This window comes from Rattus rattus, chromosome 2, assembly GCF_011064425.1.
Source record: "Rattus rattus isolate New Zealand chromosome 2, Rrattus_CSIRO_v1, whole genome shotgun sequence".
In the NCBI taxonomy this organism is placed as follows: domain Eukaryota; kingdom Metazoa; phylum Chordata; class Mammalia; order Rodentia; family Muridae; genus Rattus; species Rattus rattus.
Genome location: NC_046155.1, coordinates 118,046,097 through 118,072,176, shown reverse-complemented (window position 1 = coordinate 118,072,176; position 26,080 = coordinate 118,046,097). Strand labels below are relative to the sequence as shown.

The 26,080-nt window shown below is 46.9% G+C and overlaps 1 protein-coding gene across 3 annotated transcripts in view; it reads left to right on the top strand.

Annotated features, from left to right (window-relative positions):
• Sh3gl3 (SH3 domain containing GRB2 like 3, endophilin A3) overlaps positions 1–26,080 on the top strand; it is a 124,487-nt gene that overhangs the window by 32,161 nt on the left and 66,246 nt on the right. The gene's annotated exons all lie outside the window — the stretch shown is intronic.

The following is a 26,080-nucleotide window of genomic DNA, read 5'->3' as shown; positions in this document are numbered from 1 at the left end:
TCTGTGGTCTGTCATGGGGATGTCTGTGGTCTGTCATGGGGATGTCTGTGGTCTGTCATGGGGATGTCTGTGGTCTGTCATGGGGATGTCTGTGATCTGTCATGGGGATGTCTGTGGTCTGTCGGGGGATGGTGGTCTGTCATGGGGATGTCTGTGGTCTGTCATGGGGATGTCTGTGGTCTGTCATGGGGATGTCTGTGGTCTGTCATGGGGATGTCTGTGGTCTGTCTTGGGGATGTCTGTGGTCTGTCGTGGGGATGTCTGTGGTCTGTCGTGGGGATGTCTGTGGTCTGTCGTGGGGATGTCTGTGGTCTGTCGTGGGGATGTCTGTGGTCTGTCGTGGGGATGTCTGTGGTCTGTCACAATCCCCAAAGCTACATTTCTGTTTTCCAGCTGTCTTTCTAGTTCTTGACAGCCTTCCCCTACTTCAAATTAGATGACCAATGTCTTATTGTGTGTGCCTGTGAGTGTGTGTGCCTGTGAGTGTGTGTGTGTGCCTGTGAGTGTGTGTGTGTGTGCCTGTGAGTGTGTGTGAGTGTGTGTGTGGTGTGTGTGAGTGTGTGTGTGTGTGCCTATGAGTGTGTGTGTGTGTGTGGGTGTGTGTGCCTGTGAGAGTGTGTGTGTGCCTGTGATAGTGTGTGTGTGTGTCTGTGAGTGTGTGTGTGCCTGTGTGTGTGTGTGCCTGTGAGTGTGTGTGTGTGTGCCTGTGTGTGTGTGTGTGCCTGTGAGTGTGTGTGTGTGAGTGTGTGTGTGCCTGTGAGTGTGTGTGTGTGTGTCTGTGAGTGTGTGTCTGTGAGTGTGTGTGTGTGATTTACAGGACCATGTTAGTTGTTCTTGCACAGGTGCTGTTCACCTTTTGTCTGTGTCTGTGTCTTGTCTGTCTGTCTGTCTCTCTCTCTCTCTCTCTCTCTCTCTCTCTCTCTCTCTCTCTCTCTTCCCCCCTCCCTCCCTCCCTCCCTCCCTCCCTCCCTCCCTCTGTCTGCCTGACCTGGGAGCCACTGAGTAGCTAGGCTGACTGCCCTGTGAGTCCCAGGTTCTTATCCCCACCCTCACAGTGATGGAATTACAGGTGTATTTCTTCCACCCTGGTGTTCTCTTTCTTTAAATGGGCCCAGGGTGTTTGGCTCTGGTGCTCATGATTATGAGGCGTGCTGTTTCTGACTGAGCTGTCACCCAACCTCAAGATTGCACTTAATTTTTGATTAGTCCAAATCTTTTTATCACTTCCCTGATTAAAACCAGAACAGCGTTGTTGCTGCTGTGCAGGGTGCTCTGGGCTGGCTTCCCCAGTGTTGACTAACTCCAGGCTTCCCTCCTGAGAAGCCAGGTGAGCTTAGGCAAATTGTTGGAATCTCAGTTTCCAGAAATAAACACGCCTGCCTTGACGGACCACGGTGGGGATGAGATGAGAGCTACAGTAAGTAAATAAAGTTCTTAGAGCTCGGTGCACTTCAGCTCTGCCAAACAGAGCTTTGCCATGCTTGCCACTGTCCCAGTCATCTTTCCTTCAGGACACCCAGTGTCCTGCTTATTTCCCTGACACTGCGCTAGACACTGGGGCCACACTCTGAGACCCTGCCTTCTAACCTCTCTAACCTGACCAAGCCCTGTGTTCTGCAAGGTCTTTGTGCTTGTCCTGTCTCTTGCCACCTCTTTCCCTGTGCTCCACACCCCTCCCTCAGGCCACCTTCCACTGCTGCCAGGGGACTCTTCTTAGGTCACAAAGCTCCTCATGTGACTACTAAAATGTGCCTTTTAGGATTAACTCAGACAGTTTCTGGTGGCTGCTAGGTTCACCTGAATTTGCTGGCACCACTCATGGTGCCAGGGTCATCGCTGGTTGCTGGCCTCACCTTGGTTACTTGGCTCATTTCTGGGCTGCTGGCCTCAGCCATGGCTGCTGGCCTCAGCACCCGTTGCTGCTAGGATCACTTGTCCTGCTGGCTTTGCTCTGGCCATCTATAATGACCTAAACTGTCCATACTGTGGCCAATTGGGTCATGCCAAGCACGGTGTTCTTTTCTCTGCTGAAATGCACTCCTCTGCCACCTGTTGAAGTGTCCCTGCTACTTTAGACACTTCTACTCTTTCCTGACTGCCCGGGGGTGGTGGAGATCAGTGTCCCAGTTCCTTTGTTTATGGCATTTTCTATGTATTTCCCCACAAGGGGTCCTGATTTTCTAATCTTTTGTTGTTTTAGTATTATGTTTGTGTGTGTACATATGCATGAACATACATGTAGATGAGTACTGTCCAAGGCCAGTAAAGGGTGTCTGGTGTCTGGACCACTGGATCCGGAGTTGTAAGCAGCTGTGGACATGGGTCCTCTGCAAATCCAGCAAGGACTCTCAACTTCTCTTTTTTTTTAAATTCACCATTTAAAGTCACCATTTTTTAATTAAAAATGTCTCATGTTGTATACAAACCAAACTTCATGATTACATGCACAGTGGGGGATAAAATAAACAGTCTGAAGAGATTAATTATATTTAATAATTAATAAACAGTCTGAAGAGATTAAAAAAAAACCCTCTTATAGGTGAGCCTTACCCAGAGCATCACGGTATGAGAACGACCTTGGCCGAGGCCCACTCTTGACCATCACTTGTGCAAGATCAGGACAGTAGCCCTGAGGCTGAGGAATGTGCAGCACGACTGACAGCCAAACACACGGGGGTGGGGGTCTGCCTCGCCACACTTGAAATTGAACTTTTCGATGAACTGCCAGTCTCTCTGTCCTTTGGTTTTAAATACATGATGGCTCAGAAGGGAGATTGGCACCCACCAGTATTTTATTCAACATTTAAGTCGTCGAAGCCATAAATATAAAAATGGTTTCTACCTTAAATCTATCAAAATCTAGTAATGTAAATCTAGTAATGCACAGTAAAACTAGTTAGTTAAGATGAACGGTGTGTGCAGTGGAGAATGAGAGACCCCGTCTCAAACCAAGTAGAAGGGAGATGTGACATACTGTATGAGCCCGCTCTCTCTCTCTCTCTCTCTCTCTCTCTCTCTCTCTCTCTCTCACACACACACACACACACACACACACACACACACACACAATGTATTTTAAAAGACAAAACTGTAAACCACTTATTTTGCATGTTCTTTACTGATCTTGAGTTTAAATCCCTTGGTTAGTGTCATTTACAATTTGTTCTGCATTTTAAAGTGTCAGACGTCCACTGTGTGTGATCCTTGTAAGAAGTAAGATTTTGTGAGAATCAGCCGGAAGATACACATATGGACACAGCTGGAGAGCTTCGTCCTAGCTCCACGCTTTACTGTGGCCTTTATATCCAGCTCAGAATCGTTGACCCCAGCAATTTAATGAGTCCTTATCCCACAGCCCCAGACAGCGCAGGTAACTAAGGAAGCCATCTCCCACTAGTAATGGCTATGCTGCAAAATGTTGGGAGGCAAAAATATAGCTAAGCTCTGTACTACTTGTCGGGGGTTAGACCTGGACCCAGCATATCTATGCTTCTTCCTGAAGATTCTGAGCTGCTTTAGTTGGGGTAATTATCAAGTGGTGACATCAGTGATCAACAGGACTTTGGTAGCCCACATCTTTCAGTAGGTCTCCTGTAAGCTTGCCTGCTGTTTTACTTCTCTTCAAAATTCTGTTGAAGAAAGTTTTGCAGCAGAATGAGAACAAGACTGAAAGAGAGAGAGAGAGAGAGAGAGAGAGAGAGAGAGAGAGAGAGAGAGAGAGAGAGAGAGACTGGCCTGAAATTTCATATGAAGTCCAGGCTAGTCTGGAACTCATAACCCTTGTGGTTCTGCTCCCTGAGCTACCTAGGATTAGAGACAATGCCACTGAGACATCTCTTAGATATCCGGACACACTGAGCTCTCAGATTCTAGGTTGGTTTGTGAGAATTTTATTGATTTTTCCTCATTCTGTGTTCAGTCCTCCCATGTACCATGTCTGTCTGTCTGTCTTTCTCTAGTGCTCTGTGTACTGGTGAAGTACATGCTTTACCTAGTTAGCACATAGTTTTCATTTTCCTGGGTTTATAGCTGCTAGGACTCTCAAGGTTTAGCAGTCTGCACCCATGTTTTTGACTACTAAACATAGTCCCTAGGCCCTGAGCAGAGCCCAGCATGCATGCTTCTTCCAGCAACATTTGTTCAGTGCTTTGTTTCCCAGAACAGATGTGGATCTCGGAGAGGACTGGCATTGTACTGCTTTACTGGAAACTTGCACAGGATTGTCCTTGGTCACTGCAGGTGCCAACTGTGTATGTTTACAAACAAATGGGCAAGGTGACAATTCTATTAGCGAAGGCTGGAGTGTGTCCAAACAGGTGAATAGGACTTTATTTCTTAAAGATCTTGTATTATTGATGCAAACCTTGGACATCTCTCCTGATTCTCTTCTTTGCTACATCTGTTTGAGCCTCTCATTCATGATCACCCTTGCCGTCCCCAGCTTGACTCTCAGTAGGCTAGAGGTCATAGGTTAAACCTTGCATAAACAAAGTCTCCAAGGCCCACAAACTGAGTACCCTCAGGTCTCAAGTCTCCCTCCATCTCTGGTCTTGAAGGAAATGGCTTCTTGAGGGCTACTTGGGAAGAGCCAGCACTGGCTCCTTATGTTGAGCCTTAGGGGTGCCTGCGTGTATCTAGTTCCCTTCCTTTATCACCTACACAGCCTTCTCTGAGGTACAGTTTGTTCTTGCAGCCCTTCCCGAGCATCCTATGGCCAATGGCCTCACTTGTCTTGTAGTTTTGAAGTGTGATAGTAGTGAAAGGTGGTCATGTACTTTATCTCAAACTATGATGATTCTTTAGAATAAATAATGTTAATTGAGTTAGTTTCCATGAAGATAGATAGGGAGGGACTGGGCTTCCCTCTAGGAATGATGCAAGCATTATGTCAGGTCCTTGGAGCTGTTAGGAGGTGTGGCCCTGTTGGAGTAGGTGTGGCCTTGTTGGAATAGGTGTGGCCCTGTTGGAGTAGGTGTGGCCTTGTTGGAGTAGGTGTGGCCCTGTTGGAGTAGGTGTGGCCCTGTTGGAGTGGGTGTGGCCCTGTTGGAGTGGGTGTGGCCCTGTTGGAGTAGGTGTGGCCCTGTTGGAGTAGGTGTGGCCCTGTTGGAGTAGGTGTGGCCCTGTTGGAGTAGGTGTGGCCCTGTTGGAGTAGGTGTGGCCTTGTTGGAGTGGGTGTGGCCCTGTTGGAGTGGGTGTGGCCCTGTTGGAGTGGGTGTGGCCCTGTTGGAGTAGGTGTGGCCCTGTTGGAGTAGGTGTGGCCCTGTTGGAGTGGGTGTGGCCCTGTTGGAGTGGGTGTGGCCCTGTTGGAGTGGGCGGGTCACTTTGGGCATGGGGTTAGAGACCCTCATCCTAGCTTCCTGGAAACCAGTATTCTGCTAGCAGCCTTCAGATGAAGATGCAGACCTCTCAACTCCTCCTGAATCACGCCTGCCTGGATGCTGTCATGTTCCTGCCTTGATGATAATGGACTGAACCTCTGACCCTGTAAGCCAGCCCCAATTAAATGTTATCCTTGATTATGGTGTCTGTTCACAGCAGTAAAACCCTAACAAGACAACATGTTTCAGGTATTAGCTATGTTCATAGAAGAAACATAAAATTCAAAGAAGAATGACACCCATATCTCATTAGCATATTTAATACTCTGAGTATTGGGTTATATCCATTACTATTATATTTACATATTTTAACAGAGTATAAAAATAATATATGCTAGTTTCTCATCCGCTTTTCTCACTAAACACCATGTTTCCTTGTCAGTACATATAGATCCACACCGTAATTTTTGTTGGGCATATAATGTGGGCAGACTGTAATTTATTCAAATACTTTATTTTTGTATCTTAAAGTCATTTTCAAGTATTTTTCCAGTAATAGGGATAATCAAAATTTCGCCAGTTGGGGACCAATGCACGAAGTGATGTACTTCCAGTGGAATGTGGTGGCACAGGCTGGATTCCTAATTAGAACCATGAGTAGCAGTGAGTGACTCTGCTAAGCTCCTAGGGGAGAGAATGTGCTTGCTGGACCAGTGCTGCAGTCTCTTGCTCTTTGTGCCCAGAAATGAACCACTGTAGATGGGCATGAAGAAGAGGAGGACCTGCCCCCAACCCCTGCCCCGAGGAGCTGGCCGCAGTAGGATGGCTTCATTTAGGGTTCTAGAACATTTTCCCATGCACAGAAATGTAGACCATTTCTCCACATCTTTCTTGACACTAGACAAAGACTCCTGTAGGCACGTTCTGACAGGATTGCAATTTTTGTTTTCTGTGTTGCTTGTTGATTCCTGCTGTGGCGCCTGTCTCTCTGCTTTCTAAGAACTGTTTGTGTTTTGGGATTAATGTTAAATTGTTGCGAGTACTTGCCCCTGTGATCATCTGAGATGCGGTTTTCCTTTTCACATCGCTGCTATGGTTGAGACATGTTCAGAGTCTTCCTGATCAGTGCAGTTCATCAAATGTTAAGGCAGTAACCGTATGACCATCAGTTCAAGCCACAGACTCTCCCTAGTGGCTCTGTGGGCCTCCCAGCCTTAGATGCAGCCATGAATTCAGTGGCTGGCTTCATACAGCCCCAGACATTGGCCTGGCTCTTGGAATGGATGTGTCAAAAACACTGGTGTGTGTCTGATAAGGCAGTGTGTGTCCCACACACTGTGGCTGTAAGAAAGTATAGGGCAAAAGGGAGCTGCCCGAAGGGTGCTGGGGGATGGGGGGAGGCAGCTGTGTGCCTCACTGGAGGCAACACTGAGCTAAGACTTTCCGGGAGGAAGCTGGCTGCGGGGACATGTGCTGGAAGTGCCTGCTGTAGAGAAGGAGCAGCCAGTGCCCTGGGAGGGCTGCTGCACGATGTGCCATGGTGGAAGGTTGGTAGCTAAGAAGGGTGTAAGCTGCTTACACAGGGACTTGGTGAGTGAGGGGCCTCTACAGCGTTCTGGGATACTGGGCGGGGGGTAAGACGTGCTTACATTAGGAAAAGATCCTTCTGGTTGCTCTACTGAGAATGGACCTGGGATTCACAGAGACAGAAGCAGGGAGTAGTCAGGAGGCTGGCAGCATCTCTCCAGGCACTTACTGTGGATTGAATAGCCAGGCCTGTGGAAAGACTGCTTTAAAACATTCCTTTAAAACATTGATTGCTATTTTCTGCAGTCCAGGGCTTTGCATGTGCTGGAAAAACCAGCCTCATTGACAATATAAGCATGATTTAAATGTAGGTGAGAGACCATGTGTGCTTGCAAGGTACATGTGCATATGGAGACAAGTGCATGTGGAGGCATGTGCAAGTGGAGGCATATGCATGTGGAGACATGTGTGTGTAGAGGCATGTGCGTGTAGAGGCATGTGTATGTGGAGGCCAGAGGTTGACTTTGGTTGTCTTAGTCTACATATTACCTCGCATCCAGACTGTTCTGTGGACTTGCAGGACAGTGAGCTTCAGGGTCCCCTTCCCACAGAGCTGGGGTTACAGATGTACGTCCCTGCACCTGCCTTTTACAGTTCAGCTCCTGTACTTGTATGACTGGTGTTTTGCCCACTGTCTACTGAGCTGTGCCATCAGCTCCCATATTTAAAATGTGCACATTTGTCTAGAGAAATCGAGAGGGCGGAGCGGGCCTGGGGAGCAGGTCAGTTTGTCAAGCTGTGTCCTGTGTGAGGAGACAGGGGAGGGCCAAGAGCAGCCTAGGGCATTCAGTCTCCTTTCATACCATAGGCTCAGAATTAGGAAGTGCATTTTGGGGCAAAGGTCCTCCACCAACACCTTAGAGGTGTGGGAGACGGACGTGGAGGGATGCCATCTTCCTTTTCCTTTTCATTTATTCTTCTTTCATATATTATATCTTGACTGCAGTTTCTCCTCCCTCCTTTCTCTTCAGTCTCTCCCCACCACCTCCCTTTTCTCCCCGGATCCTCACCCCCTTCACCTCTCAAAAGAGAGCAGGCCTCCCAGGGACATCCACCAAATACAGCATAACAAGCTACAATAAGACCAAGCACATGTTCTCACGTCAAGGCTGGGTGAGGTAACCCAGAAGGGGGGAAAGGGTCCCAAAGGCAGGCAAAATAGAGATAGCCCCTCACTCCCACTGTTAAGAATCCCACAAGAACACTGAGTTACACAACCGTATTATAGTAAGGCCTGGGCCAGCTTGGGTTACATAGTAAGATCCAGGCCATCCTGGGCTACAAAACAAGGCCATGTTTCGAACACCAAAACAAAAACCAAAAGTCCAGCAAAGATGCTGCGCTTGCACTGATTCTGTAAGTGCCCACAAACAGGAACATTCAGGAGTCCGGCCTCAGAGGTTTCCATCACCTGTTGGTGCCTCGATGGGGTGTCAGTTACCTCCTAGAGATCCCCTTCCCCACTAACTTCACAACACCTAATTTAAGTTACACTGTTTTGGAAAAACTTTAACCCAAAACCTCTGCTCAAATAAACTTGGTGTGGAGTTTCGTGTCTCCTTTACTTGGCCCCTTCTCCACTCCACGGCCCCCACACTGAGCCTCTGCGTGGGGTGTGCACAGGGCTAGGTCCAAAATGAATATATTAATGTATGCATCTGCTGTCAATGCCTTGCATTCTGGGGAAACAGAAGAGAGTGTCAGCAAAGGGCTGCAGGATTTTTCTTGCCTTTTGGTCACACAAAGTGCTTTTTGTCGCCTGGTGCATGGGCCATGATCAGACGTCATGTAGAATTCATATCGGTTCTGTGGTCTGCCTGGCTCGGAATACCTCATCTGTATAGCCAGCATGGAGAGGAGCAGAAAGAATCTCTGCTTTATGCATATATGAATGCAGTGTCCTTGTTCATGGAAAAGCTCCTTTGATTGTTTGGAAGCCCATGAATATTAAATGTAATTTGGGGCCCACTGTATTATATCTTTCAGGGAGAAAATTAGTTATGCTTCTGCAAGCTTGGAACCAAATGCCTAATCTGGTGGCACAAATGATTCTTACTTTCTAATTTTATTCAATAATAATAATAATAATAATCATATTAGTAATAACTTTATGTGTATGAGTATTTTGCCTGCATGTATGTCTGTGCACTATGTTCATGCCTGGTGTTTATGCAGGCCAGACGAGAGCATTGGCTCCCTGGGACTGGAGTTCAAGACAGTTGTGAGCTTTCATGTGGGTGTGGGAATTGAACCCAGGTCCTCTGGAAAGACCAACCAGTACTCTTAACCTCTGAGCCATCTCTCCTGCCCCCGAGTATTATTACTTAAGAGATGTGTTTGCTGTAGCCATTGTCTGTTCATGGGTTGCTTTGTCAGCATTTACTGTGCAGACATGTTTACATTTATATTTGTAATATTTTATTTCATACAGGACTGAAGGAGCTTGGACTTTTTCTTAAGTGTAGATTTTTAAGAAGTTGTAATGTATCATGATCAGAGAGAGCATAAACAGCTTGGGAAAAAGGCGAGGCTTTGGAGGCACGTGGGAGTACAAATAACAAGATCCAATGTGTTACGTTGTTGGTCCTCACATTGCATGCCGAGCTTCCTGGTAGCCAAAGGGAAAAGAGAGAAGCCATCAGCTAACCCATTCTCTAGCTCTTCAAAGGGCTCTTTAAAACATCCCCACCACCATGCAGGAGTACAGCAAGGTTTCCCAAGAAAAAACTGGCCAATTAGAAGAGTGGATTAAGTAGAGGCCTACTGTGTGAATCCTAGCACCCCAAAGTCTGTACCTTGAGCTAACCATACAAGGTGCCCATTTGCCAATTAATTTTGGGTAAGAAGCATAGGTAGGAGTGGCAGAGCGCCTGGCATCTGCTTGCATTACAGGGCCTCTCCAGAGGTGCCTGGCACCGTCTTCAAGTGCCCACTGGCTTTTAGCAAGAGAAAACAACGACAAGCAAGAGGGAAGCCAAAATCTGTACTGCTTCATAGTAGGTGCTATGCTAGGCTGTAATTCAAGCATGAACATTTATTTTTAATGAAACAGCAATAAGGTGTTTGCATTTGTGTGTGTGTGTGTGCACGCGCGCGCGCACGTACGCATATACGTATGTGCCTGCCTGTGTATGGATCCAAAGACTACTAGAGTTGGTCCTCTTCTACCATGCCAGTCTTGGGGATTGAACTTGGGTCAGGAGGATTGGCAGCAAATGCCTTTACTTGCTGAGCCATCTTGCTGGCCTCGAAATTTTACTGAGTTTCTGGGGAAAATGAAAAAAAAAAAAAAAAAAAAAAAAAGGAAATTGTTTTTCTTACAAAGTACTGTCTCTACCATTGGTGTTTACTGTCTATAAATCCCCATGAAAATTATCATTATTTTCTTGGTTTCAAAGCCTCTACCAACTTCTCAGTTTCAGGATCACAGTGTGCTTCTCTCTTTGTCCTCCTCCCCCTCCTCTTCCCCCTCCTCTTCTTCCTCTTCCTCCTCCGTAAGAGTCCTGACATGAATGAAGATATTCTAAAGAGATGTTTGTGCCCTATCCACTTTGGCTTTCAGACCCCTGAAACCATGGACTTTAAGAAACTGAAAATTTAGTCTGGTGGGGGTGGGGTGGCACACATCTTTAATCCCAGCACTTGGGAGGCAGAAGCAGGCGAATCTCTGAGTTAGAGGCCAACCTTGTATACAGAGTGAGTTTCAGGACAGCCAGGCCTATACACTCGGAGACCTTGTCTCAAAAGAAAGAGAAAGGAAGGAAGGAAGGAAGGAAGGATAAAAAGAAAGAAAGTGAAAATTCCCCAGGAATCTTTTTTTTCTCTTTGCTAGCATTTTTTTTAAAATTTTTTTTATTAATTTGAATATTTCTTATTTACATTTCGAGTGTTATTTCCTTTCCCGGTTTCCAGGCCAACATCCCCATAGTCCCTCCCCCTCCCCTTCTTTATGGGTGTTTCCCTCCCCATCCTTCCCCCATTGCTGCCCTCCCCCCAACAATCATGTTCACTGGGGGTTCAGTCTTAGCAGGACCAAGGGCTTCCCCTTCCACTGGTGATCTTACTAGGATATTCATTGCTACCTACATGAAACTCAAGACGGATGATCAAAATGTGAATGCTTCACTCCTTCTTTAAAAGGGGAACAAGAATACCCTTGGCAGGGAAGAGAGAGGCAAAGATTAAAACAGAGACTGAAGGAACACCCATTCAGAGCCTGCCCCACATGTGGCCCATACATATACAGCCACCCAATTAGACAAGATGGATGAAGCAAAGAAATGCAGGCCGACAGGAACCGGATGTAGATCTCTCCTGAGAGACACAGCCAGAATACAGCAAATACAGAGGCGAATGCCAGCAGCAAACCACTGAACCTAGAACAGGACCCCCGTTGAAGGAATCAGAGAAAGAACTGGAAGAGCTTGAAGGGGCTCGAGACCCCACATGTACAACAATGCCAAGCAACCAGAGCTTCCAGGGACTAAGCCACTACCTAAAGACTATACATGGACTGACCCAGGAATCTTATGTTTGGAGAAGGGAAAGCCTCAAAGCTGGTGCCAGCCAGAGACGAAGCTTGTGTCCTCCAAAAAGACTTCACACAATTCTGACTACTTACAGGAGAGAGGAGCTGAGGCAAGGCTGGTAGGCAGGGCCACACCTTGGCTGGGATGCTTAACTGTACAAACCTGTTGCTATCTCCTGAAACCCAAGCCTCATGTCAGTTGTTGGAATGGAGTCTGTGGAGACAGTGGGTCCCTGGGGCCCACTGGCCAGCCAGCCTAGCCTACTTGGCTGCATTCAGATTAGTAAAGGGCCATGTCCCCAGGGGAATGTGGTTGGTTAGGTAGCAATGTGACACCTGAGGCCATCCTCTGACCTCTGCACTCATGTACACAGTACACACACACACCTGCACATACACACCCACCCACACACCCTTATGCTTCAAAGACTTTGTTTTTGGCAACACCCCTAGCTTCAGAGCCTGTCAGGTGTCAAAGCCGTTCTTGGTTTCAGGAAGCTGCTGAGCTGAGCTTTTCTCTCTCTTCCCTCTCAATCTGCACGCTGTCTTCCCTACCCAGACTGTCACCTCATCCCTCTCTTTCCCCACCAGCTGCCTCCAAGTGGGAGGTGGAGTTCTGCAGACAACAGAGTGCATAGCCACAAAAGTGCTTTCCCTTCCTCTCCCATGTTAGAAAGGCTGAATCTCTTTTCTCCTCGACTTTTAGAACAATTTGAAAAGAATCCCTTGAAATGCATTTACATAATCACAGGCCTCATGACAAATCCAGACGCTCCTTTGCAGACAGGTTCCATTGACTGCATAACAAGGTAGTCAGAGCTGGACCACAGCTCCCCTTGCTTGCTGGGAACCTGTATTTCTCCTCTCCCTGGAGCTTTTCCCTCCTGTCTCCAACAGTGCTGGGTTCAGCATAACATCAAGCTGGGGGTGGGGGGGGGGGTGGGGGTGGGGGTGGGGGTGGGGGTGGGGTGGGCATGGGGGTCGAGGGGTTGGAAGGGTTTTTGGGAAGTTGTTTAATCAAGGTAGAGACAGGTCAATATTTTTTATGTTAAACCAATGGAATGCTAATTACTTGGCACTAGAAAAGGAAATTTGTTTTCTGCAAAACCAACCATGACTTAGAGACACAGACCGTGGAATACCAGGACATGAAACAGCTGAGCCCTTTCCCTGCTTCTGAGTGCCCCTCCCTTCCATGCTTCCGGCTCCTGCTCTGTGCTCATTCCTGCTCGCCCCTAGGCTTCACTGCTTGCTGCTGCTCCTGTGGGCAGGGGCTGTTTGTGATGGATCATAAAGGCCCGGGTCAAAATCGGGCTCCTGGAGCTTGGGAAATAATGTGCGAAAGAAACTTCTTTGCCATAAAATGAGAAGTGGCCTTGACCTCGAAAACAAAGATTGTGTCCTTAGAATTTTGAGTTCCAAAGGGTGTCCTCCTTAGAAAATGTCCTCCTGAACTTATTAGGGACTGCACACTGGACTGTTGAGGGTGTGTGGGGGCACGGGGGTAACTAGTAAGAGATGGCTGAGTAGGGAAAGGGAGGATCGATCGATTGGTAGACACCACGAACAGTTTAGGAGCTGGTCAAGGCGATTGGTCTTTGTGCTGCTGGAGGGCTCTTAGCAGCATTCATGCAGTATTTTTGTAAGCCAGTCTTTAAAAAAACCCTTTTAATTAAAACAGAGTAACTTAATTATTATCCTTAAAAGTGAGATGACATAAAAGAAAAGTTTTCTTCTACGTGTAGGAGCTGATCACAGTACACCATGTAACTTGGATCAGTTCATGTAGAGCTGCACTTGGGGAAATAAGTTGCATTTTGGGTGTTTGTGTGCTCTGGCCTTCTTGATATTTAGGCAAATTCACGGGGTCTTCCGAAATCACAGCTTTCAGAAGTCAGACTTTTCCTGCCCGGGTATAGTATCCTATACCATACGTAACAGCACAGCGATGGCTATCCAAGATGCCCATGTCAGGTTGGCTGGAACTCTCCAGAGTTCTTTGTGTGGGAGTTTACAGGTGGGCTCTCGAGTTAGTTTGTCCTGGATTGTGTGGTGGGTCCTTCTAAGACAGACGCAGGGTGGAGGAAGAGAGTCAAGGTATGGATGGAGTGTGCCGTTGGGGTATCATGAACAGGCGAGCTGAGCCTGTCTGTCCGTCCTGCTAGGGAACTGGAGTCAGACTGAAGAAATCGCGCCACTCTCATGTGGCTTCATGAACCATGTGTGTTTGTGTATGTGGGAGGGGCGGTTATCACGGTCACTTTCAGGAGGAGCATGGGTGACCTATCACCAGAGTGTCACCACAGTGTGGGTGAGAGTCTGCCAAAGCTGTCACAGTGTGGGGTCTCGTAGCTGGGAGGATGTTGAGATGGGGCTGCGCTGTGTTCTCATTTCCTCCATACTGTGTAAAACAGCTGTGCTCAGTGTCTTCATGTTACAAGCTGCTTTGACTCCATTTTGAAGATGGGAGAAAGCACCTGGTGTTGACCCGCATCACACAGATAACTTATTTCTGGAAATAAGAAGGGTGCCGTCCTATACAAATACAGTAGTAAGTGGGAACTGCAGGGGCACAGGGTTTTATCTAAATCATATCAGAAAAAACAGGTTTGAGAACCTAAGAGAAACGTGGGACAAAAAGAGGGAGCAACTCCTTCATCTGGACCCCATAGGATGTGGACAGCCAGCGTTGAGAAGGCCCCTACCAACTGCCACCTGACCACTGGTGTGTGTGTGTGTGTGTGTGTGTGTGTGTTTTGTGTGTGTGTGTGTGTGTGTGTGTGTGTCTGTTGTGTGTGTGTGTGTGTGTGTGTGTGTGTGTGTGTATGTGTATGTATGTGTGTGTGTCTGTGTGTGTGTGTGTGTGTGTGTATGTGTTGTGTGTGTGTGTTTAGAGAACTCCCTGCCCTCAGAGACTTCAGCTTGACTCCATGTCTGTTGTTAATGCAGCTTCCTAAAATTTTCATCTGACTGTCCTCTTTGACCACCTGGACCTGCTGTCTGTCTGTCTGTCTGCTTATTCGTTCATCTGGATCCAGGCAGATTTGCTCTTTCGCCATCAAGACTCAGATCTACAGCTCTGCTCTCAAACCTGTGATCCTCCACCCTCACCTCGCTGGCCTGATTCACAGCTTGGGAGCCGTAGTTCTTACCCCTCTAGGAGACTTCACTTGCATCTCTGTTAACCTTCCTTATCTGAGGACTTTAAAAACCAGGACTCTTAGCTCAGCAGGAACATAGACGTACACAGAGAGCAGGTATACTGCGTGACATTAGTAATTAAGACTGGAACAAAAGGACCTGTGTTTACCTCAGCCAGTGCTATCAGATAGCTGGATATATGGCAAATTGCTCCCATTAAAGTTATAAAGCTATACCTTATAAATGTATTGTTAACCAAGAAATCCCAGCATTTTAGGAAGACAAAATTCGTTCACGTATGTTTCTGGAATAGCACGATCATGACCGACAGTCTTCCCTCCTGGAATAGCACGATCATGACGGACAGTCTTCCCTGGAGCCCCCAGAAGGAAGCAGCCTTGCTAACATCTAGATCGAAATTGACTAATTTTACACTTTGGAACTCCAGAATGATAGGGAATCTATTCTGTGTTGTCTTCAGTCGTGAGTCTTCGGTGACTCATTAGAGCAGCCACTGGAGACAAGGAACAGGGGTGGGGTGGCTCTGTGCCCCAATGCTGCCACAGTGTGAGCTCTGGGTCACGGTCATTTGCATTTCAAAGAATTGTCGCCCCAGATCATCTGTTTCTGCCTTTTGCTTAACTAAGTGTGCCTTATTTAGTCCCCAGCTTTGATCCCTGTAGGACAAGTGGGATTGGCATACATTTGCTTGAAGGTACCTGCTTGAGAGACAAGCTGGGGGCTTGTCCTTGGGTAAAGAGAAGCAGGCAATGGGGAGGAATGAGAGCGGGGACTGGTCCACAGACTTCTCAAACCCGCTTCTAAGAGACTATTTGTGTTAATTTGAATTTAGGTTTAGCATTAGTTAAATATGTATAAACATAAAACAAAATGATAAGTTGTGCTCACAGCTTTACGACAATTGTGAACACTCAACTTATTTCAAATTAAATACAAATGAAATTACAAATCCAGCCAAATTCCAAACAACAGCAAGGGGTCAGTGCCATGGACAGTGCTTTTGCTCGACAAGATTGGCATTCGCAGTGTGATTTCACACGCACTGGCGAGCCCTGCTACGTTATCTGCTTCAGCTGAACTGTCTAATTTATCCAAAACAGGTATCCTTGAAGGAGTCCTGCCAACCACAGCAGTTCTTTGCTCTACAAAGGACAGTTTTGGGGCCCTAATGTAACCATTCTATTTAACCATGTGCATTTGTATACAGATGAGAAAACTAAGGTAAAGCATGTGTTTGGCGACCTAGTGTGGGAGCCCAGGTGTGGTGGCGGTGGCCATTGGTTAGAGACTCTGCCTTCCTGTGTTCTGTGACCTTAGTGTTTATTTCTTTTCTGTTCTGATCTTGAACTTGAAGTGATCCTCCTGCCTCAGCCTGAGTGTGCCATGCTCAGGCATTTCTCCAGTCTAACTCTTTTCTCTATGTGAGTGTCTAGGGGCAGATAGCACGGCTGTAGATTATTATGAAGTAAATGCTGGTATATCCCCACACACCAGGACACAACGCAGAAGTCACCAGCCCCCTCCACTCCCAAAGTCTTAGTTAGGGCTATGATTATTATTGTTGTGAAGAGACACCATGACCATGGCAACTCATAAATTAAAATATTTATTTGGGACTGGCTTACAGTTCAGAGGTTTAGTCCACTATCATCATGGAGTGAAGCACGGTGCCATGTGGACAGGCGAGGCTGGAGGAGCTGAGATCTCTACATCAGCAGGCAGCAGGAGAAGACCGTGTACACGGTGGGTGTATCTCGAGCATAGGAACCCTCAAAGCCTCCCCCACAGTGACACATTTCCTCCAACAAGACCACCTATCCTACCAGTGCCACTCCTAGGGCCAAGCATTCAAACGTGAGTCTGTGGGGACCATTCTGTTCAAACCACCACAGTGCTCTTTCTTCATGGCGCTGCCTCCTCCTCATCCAGATAACTCTTAACTTTTGTGACAGTGACTTCTGCTAGTTGTATTGATATTTTTAGAACTTAAGCATGTGTCTTAGTTGCTTTTCTGTTGCCATGACAAAAATACCATGACCAAGGCGACTTATAAAATAAAGCATCTAACGGGGGTCCTGGTGCAGAGGATCAGAGTTGAGGACCACGCCTGGCAGCAGACAGGCAGGCATGGTGGTGCAGTAATAGCTGAGCGCTTACATCTGATTCACAAGCAAGAGGCAGAGAGCTAACTGGGAATGCTGTGGGTTTTTGCAACCTCAGAGCCCACTCTCAACGACACATCTCCTCCTACAAGGCCATGCCCAATCCTGTCCTAATAGCTCTTCTGACGGGAAGCCAAGCCTTCAAATATTCCAGTCAGTAGGGGCCGTTCTCATTCTAGCACCCACAGCACTCCTGAATGTCAGGGGTTACTTTGTCTCCTTTGAAACTTATCCAGAACAGGGCCATATTATGTCATTTGTGTCTTAGATCTTTCCATGCGATGCTTACCTTTCCAAGGCCCATCTGTGGCGTTCTGTGAAGCTGTAGTTTGATCTTCACCACAGTGTGGAATTCCCGTGAGACTGATACAGTCACATTGGCTGATGGCTTCTGTCTTGTCACCACAGAGAATGAAGTGGATGGAGAAAGGTGAAAAGTAAGGACATTTATTCACGTGGGAGTGACAGATCCAGTGGAAAAGTGGACATCTAAACTCGTGGTGGCTGGTAGGATGCCATCCAAGAGGGGCCGGCTGGCAAATGTTACAGTTGTAAACGCTGTGCAGCCCTTGGGATGCGGGCTGAGTGGGGTTGCCAGCAGGTGTTAGAGCTCTGAGTTCTCAAGCCTGCTGTACCGAATGAGACAGATCGCAGGCGAGTGTTACACAGTTAAACTCTGCAGCCCTTGGGATGTCAACTGAGAGAGGTTGTCTGCTGGTGTTACCATTTTGAGCTCTTTGTGGTGGTAGGGTGTTACCAAGAGCTGGCCTCTGAAGGAGTCTAGGGAGAGCCTGGCACCAGAGTGGAGGTGGCAGGAGCTTCTGTCCTGGCACAGGAGCAAGAGCAGACCTTCCTAGAGGCAGCCTAGTGGTTTCACTGGAGATGGGAGGAAGTCTTCCTGTAGCAGTGGGTAGTGCTCTGCTTCCAAGGAACTGGACACTGGTCCATATTGGGAGCTGTCCCAGAGCTGTCCTGATAAACAGGCTCACCATGGGATTTATACAGATTCAGATGTGACAGGATTGGCTCGGGCCAGTAGGCAAGTGAGGGGAAAGGGGTGAGAGCTGGTTGGGTGATGGTCTGTCCTGTAAACCCAGACGGGAAAACAAAGGCAAATCAAAAAGGTTCTCTCGGGGTTGGGGATTTAGCTCAGTGGTAGAGCGCTTGCCTAGGAAGCGCAAGACCCTAGGTTTGGTCCCCAGCTCCGAAAAAAAAAAAGTTCTCTCCCAGGTGGCTCTGCTTCTCTTGTTCCTTAGGGAATGGCACCCTGTCTTCAAAGGGCTTATGAAAACATCTTGTGCCCTGGGGTTTTAGAGCCCTGCTGTCACCAACTGTGTTTGTAGAGTTGGGGGTTGCTCCCCATGTCATAACTACATGCTTTATACATCCATCCACCTGTGGTCGGATTACTGGGTAGCTTTGGGGGTTTTGACTATTACAAATATTGCCACCATGGTCAGTCTCCCGCTATCCCTTGGGGACATGGACCTAGGAGTGGAACAATTGTGTCATATAGCATGCCTCAGTTTGCAGAACTGGCTTTCCATAAAACTTCTATTTTACTTTGGATTTCCTTGATTTTGAGTGACACTATGTATCATGTGTTTCTTCTGCATGTGCATGCTGATTTCTCATGTTGTAAAGGCCCACACAGCTCCTCTGCTAATTTTTCTATAGAATTATATTTTTATTGACCTATAAGATTTGTGCTTATTATGGATATATGTTTATCATTTTGTCTGGGGACATGTTACTTATTGCAAATACCGCCTTTGTGTGTGTGTGTACGTTTGTGCTGTGGTGGACATGTGTGCACGAAGGTACGGTGGGATGGAGGTTGATATGTCTTCCTCAAAGACTCTGAACTGTATTGCTTTCAGACAAGGTCTCTCACTGAACCTGGAACTCACTGATTTGGCTCCAGGGATCCTCTTGCCTCTGCCTCCTCAGCCTTGTGATCACAGGTGTGAGCTTTATGTGGGTGCTGGGATGAGGCTCAGGTCTCATGCTTGGGTGACGAGCGCTGTGCCAACTGACCCAACTCTCTAGCCTGACTCTCTTTCTCTTTTAATGGAATCTTTTGAGCTTTCATATTTTAATGTATTCAAGCCTATCAGAATTTCCCCCAACTGTTCTTGGACTAAAAGAAAAGACTCATTCTGTTCAACAGTTCTCTCCTGACTCAAGATAATGGTTATTTAATAGTCTAGGTTTATGGTTTGCTTTGCACAGTTAGCCGGTAACTACGTACGTATTCAGGCTGTGAAATTTTGCTCTGGTTGCAAGGGTCACAAATGGTTACAGAAAGCCCAAGGCTTCTGAGTGAAGGCAAATGAGTTTGTCACTCACTTTGCTGAGTACCTCCCTGTGCACCTACTGAGCTCAGAGCTCAGCCAGCCAGTGAGCTGAGCCCCAGGCAGATTGCTTAGGAGAGGAAGCCTGAGCCTTGCTTAGGAGAGGAAGCCTGAGCCTTGCTTAGGAGAGGAAGCCTGAGCCTAGGGATCTGGGATGTTTATAATGGGCTGTAAGCTAACCTGGCCTTCGCCCCAGGGGGAAAACATTGTCTGCTATATTGGGTAGCAAGCCTGTGTGTGCATTTCTTTGGGGAGAGGCACTGATAGTCTAAGCCCGTTTGTTATCTAAATGCCTTGCTAGATTAAAAGGACCAGAAAGCTGAGACCCAGGGACGGTGATCTCCTGAGAGTTGTCATCTACTTGTTATTAATTTGCGTGTGACAGTTCATCCATTGATTTATTTCTTTGCTAATGCATATGTATTGCAGCTGCAGGTATTAGGTCAGGTGGAGAATGCTGTCTGCAGAGGGACAGGTACCAGATGAGCTAGAACAGGGACATTGCAGTGGAGGTGAGACTGTGACAAGGCTGAACTCAGACTACAGAGAACTGGGAGGGCTCCCTGGGATGGAGAGGGGCATGTCAGGAGTGAGTCTTTGAATCTTAAAACATATTATGTTGGGGCTGGGGGCTGGTTTAGTGGGTAAAATGCTTGCGGAACAAGCATGAATGCCCAAGTTCAAATCCCTAGAACACACTTAAAGCTGGGTGTGTGCTATACATAACCTTACTGCAGGAGAGCAAGAGAGAAAAGTGAATCTCAGCCAGTCGAGCTGAACTGCTGAGCTCCAGTGTTCGGGGACAGATCACATCTCAGATAGGAGGGAGAGGAGAGGAGGAAGACGAACAACACTGACCACTAGGATACATGGTCAAGGGCAACGCCCACACACAGCACACACACACACACTCCTCTCTCTCTCTCTCTCTCTCTCTCTCTCTCTCTCTCTCTCTCTCTCTCTCTCTCTCTCTAATATTCTGACATTCACACATCCACAAACACACACATATACTCCTACACACATATATATACTCTTACAAACACACATACACATACTCACACACACATGCACACACACACGAGCACATTACTCAATCATTTGTATTCATTTATTGCATAATGGAAATTTGCAAAGAAAGTATATTTAAGTGTGCAGTGAGGTAATAGATGCCGGCTTGACTATAGACATTATGTTTCTGAAGAACACAGTGATCATCTAAATAGCTACAATACAAATCTAAGCAGAAACCCAAACAAACATATAAGGATACGCATACACACATATATAAATTAAAAATTGTTTTTCTGAAGAGAAAAGAGAGGAGGGAAACAGAAGGGGTGGAGAGAGGGCGCTCAGTAGGCACAAGCTAGACAGGAAGATGATGTTCTGGGGGTGTACCTCAGATTAGGGTGACCCCAGACTACAATAATGGATAGGACAGCTCATGAACACACAGGTAATGAACTTGAATTTCTTACTATAAAGATGTTTAAGGTGAGAGTTTACCATTAGTTAAACATTCTACAATAATACATGTATTAAAATATCACATGGTATTACAGAAGTATGTAAATCACTTGTTTTATGCATCAGCTAAATTAATTAAAAAATAAAAATGCATAACTGATTGAACAAAAAATTATTTTTGAGACAGGTTTTCACTGTGTAGCCCTGTCTGGCCTGGGATGTGCTCTATAGACTAAGCTGGACTCAGACTTCCAGAGATCCACCCACCTTTGCCTTCAGGGTGCTGGGTTCAAAAGCATGTGCCACCACACCTGACCTATATTAAAACTTTCAAAGCGATTTATTTACTTATTTTGTAATAGTAGTGTGCACATATGTGCAATATTCACAACGTGTGGAGGCTGGAGGACAACTTTCAGGAGTTATGTGGATCGAATTCAGGTGCCAGGATTGGTGACAAATGCTTTTACCCACTGAGCACTCTTTCCAGTCCAATTTTTCCCCCTTAGGCATGACAGGAGTCATGGACAAGGACACTTATATCCACTCAGCTGAGCCAGGTTTTATTTATTTGTGTTTTTAAAATCATGTGTTCACCACATGAACAAATTTGGGGTGAAAACGTAGTTACATGTGTCCCTGACCTGGGATTGACTTGCATGCTATTTGGAAGCACAGTTACTGTGTGTAACAAATGCAAACAGACCACAGAGCAAAGGCGAAGAAGCTCCTCCCTCAGTCAGGCCCCAGCAGGGCAGAGCGACCAGCTCAGCACTTCATATAAAAGAAGCTTCGGACAAGAGTTTGTCTATATAGATGCTGAGAGCCTTAAGGGACCCCAAATATTCCACCAGAGAGCTCCTACAAGCTGACAAACAACTTGCTGGATATAAAATTGACTCAAACCAATCAATAACCTTCCTCTACTCAAAGGATAAACAGGCTGAGAAAGAAATTAGGGAAACGACACCCTTCACAATAGTCACAAATAATATAAAATACCTTGGTGAGACTCTAACCAAGCAAGTGAAAGATCTGTATGACAAGAACTTGGAAGTCTCTGAGGAAAAAAATCGAAGCTCTCAGAAGATGGAGAGATCTCTCATGCTCATGGATTAGCAGGATTAGTATAGTAAAAATTGCCATCTGGCCAAAAGCAATCTACAGGTTCAATGCAATCCCCATCAAAATCCCAAGTCAATTCCTCACAGAGTTAGAAAGAGCAATTTGCAAATTCATTTGGAATAACAAAAAACCCGAGATGGCTAAAACTATTCTCAACAATAAAAGAACTTCTGGGGGACTCACCATCTCTGACCTCAAGCTGTATTACAGAACAATAGTGATAAAAACTGTATGGTATTGGTACAGAAACAGGCAGGTGGATCAATGGAATAGAATTAAAGACCCAGAAATGCACCCACACACCTGTGGTCACTTGATCTTTGACAAAGGAACTAAAACCATCCAGTGGAAAAAGACAGCATTTTCAACAAATGGTGCTGGTTCAACTGGAGGTCAGCATGTAGAAGAATGCAAATTGGCCCACTCTTATCGCCCTGTACAAAGCTCAAGTTCAAGTGGATCAAAGATCTCCACATAAAACCAGATACACTGAAACTAATAAAAGAGAAAGTGGGGAAAAGCCTTGAACACATAGGCACTGGGGAAAATTTCCTGAACAGAACATGAATGGCTTATGCTCTAAGATCAAGAATTGACAAATGGGACCTCATAAAACTGCAAAGCTTCTGTAAGGCAAAGGACACTGTCATTAAGACAAAATGATAACCAACAAATTGGGAAAAGGTCTTTACCAATCTTACATTTGATAGAGAACTAATATCCAATATATACAAAGAACTCAAGAAGTTAGACTGCAGAGAGACAAATAACCCTGTTAAAAAATGGGCTCCAGAGCTAAACAAAGAATTCCCAACTGAGGAATACCAAATGGCTGAGAAACTCCTAAAGAAATGTTCAACATCTTTAGTCGTAAGGGAAATGCAAATCAAAACAACCCTGAGAGTCCACCTCACACCAGTCAAAATGGCTAAGATCAAAAACTCAGGTGACAACAGATGCTGGTGAGGGTGTGGGAAAAGAGGAACACTCCTCCATTGTTGATGGCATTGCAAGATGGTACAACCACTCTGGTGAAATCAGTCTGGAGGATCCTCAGAAAATTGGACATAGTACTACCTGAGGACCTAGCTATACCACTCCTCGGCATATACCCAAAAGATGCTGTAACATATAACAAAGACACATGCTCCACTATGTTCATAGCAGCCTTATTTATAATAGCCAGAAGCTGGAAAAGAACACAGATGTCCTTCAACAGAGGAATAGATACAGAAAATGTGGTACATCTACACAATGGAATCCTATTCAGCTATCAAAGACAATGACTTCATGAAATTCTTAGGCAAATGGATGGAACTAGAAAATACCATCCTGAGTGAGGTAATCCAGTCACAAAAGAACACACATGGTATGCAGTCACCGGTAAGTGGATATTAGCCCAAAAGCTTGGAATACCTAAGAAAAAGTTCACAGATCATTTGAAGCTCAAGAAGAACGAAGACCAAAATGTGGATGCCTTCATTCCTTCTTAAAAGGAGAACAAAATACTCACAGGAGGAAATTCAGGGACAAAGTGCAGCAGGGACTGAAGAACTGGAGATGCCCCACCTGGGGATCCATCCCATGTGCAGCCACCAAACCCAGACACTGTTGCTGATGCCAAGAAGCACTTGCTGACAGGAGCCTGATATGGATGTCTCCTCAGAGGCTCTGCCAGAGCCTTGCTGATACAGATGAGGATGCTTGCAGTTAACCATCTGATTGAGCATGGGTACCCCAATGGAGGAGTTAGAGAAAGGACTGAAGGAGCTGCAGATGTTTGCAACACCATAGATAGAACAACAATATCAACCAATCAGACTCCCCAGAGCTCCCAGGGACTAAACCACCAATCAAAAAGTACACATGGAGCCACCCATGGCTCCAGCCACATATGTAGTAGAGGGTGGCATTGTCCAGCATCAATAGGAGAAAAGCCCCTGGTCCTGTGAAGGCTGGGTTCCCCCATGTAGGGGAATGCTCAGGTGGTGAGGTGGGAGTGGGTGGGTGAGAGTGGGAGCATCCTCATAGAAGCACGGGGTGGGGGGAGGGGTATGGGAGAGGGTGGGAAACGGGATAACATTTGAAGTGTAAATACATAAAATATCCAAGAAAAATAAAATTATTAAAAAGAAACTCCAGAAGGTGTTCCTGCCTCTGGGTTCAGAGGACAGAAGGGAAGAAGTGACCATAGAAAGCCTAAAGCTCATGGGAGGGGCTCGAAGGAGGCTGCCCGCTCTTCCTGCTTCCCTGCTGTGTGTCTCTTTCAGAGTGTAATTGGGAGCTGTGGCCAGGAAACCTGAGCCATATGGTTGCAGAGAAACATCACTGAGCTGGACTAGAGTTTTGGGTCCAGGCAAGGGGACAGTAAACGGACAGACAGCTTCACAGGTCCTGAGCAGTGAACGGCTAGGATTAAAATGTCCTCTAATGACTGGAAAAGTCCAGCACTCACTTTACAGCCGTTTCTATGGACTGTGGCCACCAGGTTGGTTTGGAGCAAGTGGGTGGTGAAATGTGCCCCGGACAGCATGTGCTTTGCAAAGCCAAATTGAATTACTTCATGATTTGTGTGCAGGTTTGAAGTCACAGGTAGTCATAATGTCTGAGGTCTTTCTCCAGCCCTTCTTCCTGTCTCCTGGGGAGGGGTGACATGCAGGAGAAAGAGCACAGACAGAGCAGCAACCAGGGAGAAAAGGCAGGGCAGAACATGCTGGCTTGGGACAGCCAAGAAGCCGCTGAATACATGCATCTGGGACTCAGTGGTGCGGGCTGGGGCATCCATAACAGCTTAGATGTTGGTGGTAAGTGCCACTGAGAACCTCCCAGTGAGAGGGGATAAAGGGAGGTGTGGAGGGTACTGTTAGGTCCCTAGGACATCCTGGACAAATGGCTGAGGTGACTATTAACGCATCAAAGGGGTCAGCCACTGGCCACCAGGATGTCCTAGCATTTCAAAGATCTGTTAGAGTCCTGGCTCCTCTCCAGAACTTCTCACCCTCAGCCCCTACCTTAAACTCCTTCAAGCCCTTCCCTTCCCTTCTCTCCTCCCTCTCCTCCTCTTCCCTTCCTTTCCCTGCTCCTTCCTGCCCCCCCACCCTCCAGCTTCTCTCTTCTGTATAAACCAGCCCTTTTGACCACATGCTCTCTCGGTTCACATCCTGCTCCTGGTCCCCTCTTGTCTCCCTCTCTCCTCTTCCTCTTTCACTCTCCTCCCCCACCCCTCATGACCTGGTCTCTTGTGCTGGCCATGTTCAGTCTGAACTCTTCCGATGCCTCTCGCTGTCCTCTCCCTCATATAGACAATAACGAACCTCCTCACCCGGGCGAGGGCGAGATCATGTCCTCCCTTTCCTTCAGGCACCAGCATTCTCCAGTCAGAGAAGCCACAGGCTATCCCCACAGGAAGAGTGCTTGTACACTTTGTCTCTGTCTCTCTGTCTCACTGTCTCTGTCTCTCCACCCCCTTTCCAAGCAGGTAGTTCACTTTCCACTCTCACTGCGGAGGCCATTACTTCTCAGTACTGTAGCTGATGCAAGTTTACAGCTTATGCCCTGGGGCGTTTCCTCTGTGAACAGCCACCTCAGACTTCTGTAAATGTGGATGGGGACAGTGGGACCTGTCTGGCTCACTTCCCTCCAGGGCTGGAGGAAGAGGCCTCCTTGACCTCATTTTTGCAGGTGTGTTGGGTCTGTCTCATTTAGGCAATCCTCCTGCAGATGCTCACAACACTCCCTTATCCCATGATCGATTTCTAACCTTGTTGGGCTGTGATGGCTGTGGTAAGGGCTTTGAAGAGAGCCAGATGACTGTTTTCTGACTGCCATTTCTGTTGTGTTTTATAACAAGATAGAAAGGGATATGTTTGGTGTGGGGGAAGGGAGGTGCCTCTGCCGGCCCATGCTGAGGCATCGCTTCCTCCTGAGGGACCAGCCACACGATGGTATATTATAGAATAGTTTATTTAGGGCAATAGTTGAGGGGTAGTAGAGACAGAGAATGGCAGAGAGAGAGAGAGAGAGAGAGAGAGAGAGAGAGAGAGAGAGAGAGAGAGAGGAGGAGAGAGGGGTTGACCATGAGCAAGTGGAGAAAGGGGGAGGGGAATGGGGAGAGAGGGGGGAAGAGGGTAAGGGAGCAAGAGAAAGGGGAGAAGAGAAGAGTGAGGAGAGGGCGAGCAGCCCCCTTTATGAGTCAGGCACACCTGGCTGTTGCCAGGTAACTGTGGGGCGGAGCCTAGACGAAATGCCATCAATTTCAATGTGAGGAAGAAAAGGAGAAATGTCAGGTTTAAAATCTGTTTTGAGGTCAGATGAATGGTGTTTTCCCTTTAGACTTCTAAGACACACTTTGGTGTGACTCTAGGCCAAGCCCAT